This window comes from Callorhinus ursinus, unplaced genomic scaffold, assembly GCF_003265705.2.
Source record: "Callorhinus ursinus isolate GAN/ISIS: 27379988/994484 unplaced genomic scaffold, GSC_fseal_2.0 scaffold102, whole genome shotgun sequence".
Lineage (NCBI taxonomy): Eukaryota > Metazoa > Chordata > Mammalia > Carnivora > Otariidae > Callorhinus > Callorhinus ursinus.
In genome coordinates, this window is record NW_027397164.1 from 640,906 (window position 1) to 645,430 (window position 4,525).

The window sequence follows — 4,525 nt, forward strand, 5'->3', positions numbered from 1 at the left end:
TTCTCTAATATTTGAATTTGATACTATAAATTTTTCTCTAAGCAATGCTTTTGCTGCATTCTACAAATTTTGATAAGTTGTATTTTCATTTTCATTTAGTTCAAAATATTTAAAAACCTGGGGCACCTGGGTGGCTCAGTCGGTTGAGCGACTGCCTTCGGCTCAGGTCATGATCCTGGAGTCCCGGGATCGAGTCCCGCATTGGGCTCCCTGCTGAGCGGGGAGTCTGTTTCTCCTTCTGACCCTCCTCCCTCTCATGCTCTATCTCATTCTCTCTCTCAAATAAATAAATAAAATATTTAAAAAAATATATTTAAAAACCTCTCTTGAGATTTCTTCTTTGACCCATGTGTTATTTAAAAGTATGTTGCTTAATCTTGAAAGCTTTTTTCCCCCCAGCTATTTTTCTGTTGATTTCTAGTTCAGTTCCATCATGGGCTGAGAGTAGACACTGCACGATTTCTATTCTTTTAAATTTGCTGAAGTGTGGTTTATGGCCCAGAATATGATATATCTTGGTGAATATTCTACATGAGTTTGAGAAGAATGTGTTATCTGCTCTTGTTGGATGAGTAGTGTATGGATGTTAATTATATACAGTTTATTTATTGTGCTGTTGAGTTCAATTATCTCCTTACTGATGCTCTGCCTGCTGGACCTGTCTATTTCTGATAGAAGGGTGTTAAAGTCTCCAAATATAATACTAGACTGATCTCTTTCTCCTCGCGGATCTATTTGTTTTTGCCTTATATAGTTTGATGCTCGGTTGTCAGGCTCATACACATTAAGTGTTATTATGTTTTCTTGCCCTTCTCCATCCTTAACAATTTTCCTTGTTTCTGAAGTTGATTCAGTCTGAAGTGCATTTCTTATAGATACTGTGTGTTGGATCTTGTTTTTTGATCCACTCTGATAATCTTTGTTGTTTAGTTGGTGTATTTAGACCATTGACATTTAAGCTGATCATTGATATACTTGGATTAATATATACCACATTTTTATCATTTTCCATTTGTTTCTATTTTGTCTTCCACACTTTTCTGCTTTTTGTGATTTTAACTATTTTATATGAATCCATTTTCTCTCCTTTTTTATCATGTCATTTTTTGTCTACTTTTTTTTAGGGGTTGCCCTCGAGTTTACAATACATATTTACAACTAATCCAAGTCTACTTTCAAATAACACTCTACCTCTTCATGGGTACTGCAAGTACCTTGTAATTACAAAATATTCCTAATTCCTCCCTCCTATCCCTTGTATCATTGCTGCCATCCATGTCACTTATACATAGGCATACATAAGTGAACTTCACCATGCTCCTGATTTATTTTCTCCCCTTGGGTGGGACAGGATGGCTACAGGGGGCTGGAGTTGAATATTTCCCTTCCCAGTTAGGTTAGGCTCTGATAAAACCCCAGCAGGTTAGGCTCTGGTAAAATAGTCCTGGGGCGCCTGGGTGGCTCAGCTGGTTAAGCGACTGCCTTCGGCTCAGGTCATGATCCTGGAGTCCCGGGATCGAGTCCCGCATCAGGCTCCCTGCTCAGCAGGGAGTCTGCTTCTCCCTCTGACCCTCTTCCCTCTCGTGCTCTCTATCTCTCATTCTCTCTCTCTCAAATAAATAAATAAAATCTTAAAAAAAAAAAAGTTTCTCCTGAGGGCAAACCTAGTAAAGAACAAAATGCATGCTCACTTCGGCAGCACATATACTAAAATTGGAACGATAAAGAGAAGATTAGCATGGCCCCTGCGCAAGGATGACACGCAACTTTGTGAAGCGTTCCATGTTTTTTGAATCACAGACCGGTACCCCTGAAACCAATAATACATTATGTTAATAAAAAAATTAAAATAATAAACAATTTTAAATAAAAAACAAAATGCTCTGGCATATTTCAAAATGGCTCCGTTTCCTCTCCGCCTGCATGAGGGGATTTTTCTCTGATTCACTGTGAGGACTGGTGGAGCCCCTGGAGATAAAACTCACAGAGGCTTGGGGTCCCCCTACAACTGGGTCTCCCTGGAGTTTTTACCTCTCAGTTATGTCTACAGGAAGCATCCAGAAATTCGTCAATTATAGCTCAGGTTTTCCTACTCTGACACTGCTCCCTGTGGAGGTTTTTGGTCAGGTAAGTTGTGATTCTCTGCATCTACCTGTCTGTCTCTTCAGTTTGGGCAGGGACAGTTTGCCCCGTGACCTCACTTCTCTGACAGATCTAAGAAGAGTTGTTGATCTTTCAGTTTCTTCAGCTTTTTACTTGTTGTTAGGATAGAGTGAAGATTTCCAGGCTTCTTATATGCTGGACCGGAATCCAGAAGTCTTTATTTCTTTGTTGTTGTTGTTGTTGTTTTTGTTTTGTTTTGTTTTTCCTCTTTGTTATACTATTTAATTTAATGTATTATTTTTCCCGTTTTTAAAAATTGTGGTAAAAAACATTTAACATAAAATTTACCATATTTACTATTTTTAAGTCTACAGTTCAATGGTGTGAAGTACCTTCATAATGTTGTGCAACCGTAAACACCATCTGTCTCCAGAACTCTTTTTTTTTTTAAGATTTTATTTATTGGGGCACCTGGGTGGCTCAGTCGTTGGGTGTCTGCCTTCGGTTCAGGTCATGATCCCAGGGTTCTGGGATCGAGCCCCGCTTCGGGCTCCCTGCTCAGCGGGAAGCCTGCCTCTCCCTCACCCACTCCCCCTGCTTGTGTTCCCTCTCTCGCTGTCTGTCTCTGACAAATAAATAAAATCTTTTTAAAAAATAAAATTAAAATAAAGATTTTATTTATTTATTTGTCAGAGAGAGAGGGCGCACAAGCAGGGAGGAGCAGAAGGAGAGGGAGAAGCAGGCTCCCTGCTGAGCAAGGAGCCCGACCCCGGGATCATGACCTGAGCCAAAGCAGATGCTTAACCAACTGAGCCACCCAGGCGTCCCTCCAGAACTCCCTTCATCTTGTAGAACTGAAACTCTGCCCCCGTTAAACAATAACTTCCCATTCCTCCTCCCCAGCCCCTAGCAATCGCCATTCCACTTTCTGTCTTTATGATTTTGACTACTTTAAGTAATTCCTATAAGTGGACTCACACACTGTCTTATTGTGAGTGGCTTATTTTACCTAGTGTAATGTCCTTAAGGTTCATCCACGTTGTTGCATGTGTCAGAATTTCCTTCCTTTTTATTTTTATTTTATTTTTTTAAAGATTTTACCTATTTGACAGAGAGACACAACGAGAGAGGGAACACAAGCAGGGGGAGTGGGAGAGGGAGAAGCAGGCTTCCCGCGGAGCAGGGAGCCCGAGGCAGGGCTCCATCTCAGGACCCCGGGATCACGACCTGAGCCAAAGGCAGATGCTTAACAACTGAGCCACCTAGGCACCCCTTTCATTCCTTTTTAAAGCTAAGTAATATTCCACTGTATGTATATAACACATTTTGCTTATCCGTTCATCTGTCAATGGACACTTGGATTGCTTCCAGGTTTTAGCTATTATGAATGATGCTGCTATGAATGTAGGTATATACATATACATATACATGTATATATTTATATATGACCCTGCTTTCAATTCTTTTGAGTATATACCCAGAAGGTGGAATTGCTGGATTATATTGTAATATTATTTTCAATTTTTTGAGGAAGCACCATACTGTTTTCCACAGCAACTGCACCATTTTCAATTCCTACCAACACTGCACAGGGGTTCCAATTTCTCCACATCCTCGCCAACACTTGTCATTTTCTGTTTCTTCTTCCCTCCTTCCTTCCTTCCTTCCCTCCCTCCCTCCCTCCGTTCTTTCTTTCTTTCTTTCTTTCTTTCTTTCTTTCTTTCTTTCTTTCTTTCTTTCTTTCTTTCTTTCTCCATCCTAATGAATGTGAGGTGGTATCGCATTGTAGTTTTGATGTGTATTTCCCTAATGATTAGTGATGTTGATCATGTTTTCACATGTTTATTGGCCACTGGTAGATCTTTTTGGGTGAAATGTCTATTCAAGTTCTTTACTCATTTTTGAATTGGGTTGTCATTATTGTTGTACCCATTTCTTTTTGAATGAGCTTTAACAGTTGGTGTTTGTCTTTTTTTTTAAAGATTTTATTTATTTGAGAGAGAGAATGAGAGAGAGAGAGCACAGGAGAGGGGGGAGGGTCAGAGGGAGAAGCAGACTCCCTGCTGAGCAGGGAGCCCGATGTGGGACTCGATCCTGGGACTCCAGGATCATGACCTGAGCCGAAGGCAGTCGCTTAACCAACTGAGCCACCCAGGCGCCCACAGTTGGTGTTTTTCAAGGAATTTGTTAATTTCATCTAAGTTGTGAAATTTATGGATATTTATGTTTGTAGTATTCCTTGCTATTTTTTTAATGTCTTAGAGCCTGTAGTGATGTCCTCTAATTGCTATTATTTATAATTTACAGTTCTCCTTTTTTCTTGGTCAGTATGGCTAGAAGTTTAGCAATTTTATTAATTTTTTTCCCAAAGAACTAATTTTTGGTTTCACTGATTTTTCTCTATTGTTTGTTCTCGATTTCA

The 4,525-nt window shown here is 39.9% G+C and overlaps 1 non-coding gene across 1 annotated transcript; it reads left to right on the top strand.

Annotated features, from left to right (window-relative positions):
- The first annotated feature begins 1,683 nt into the window (after positions 1 to 1,683).
- Positions 1,684 to 1,790, top strand: LOC112815783 (U6 spliceosomal RNA). The gene has a single exon (XR_003206051.1). It is a non-coding gene; the product is annotated as a U6 spliceosomal RNA (small nuclear RNA).
- Positions 1,791 to 4,525: the final 2,735 nt, after the last annotated feature.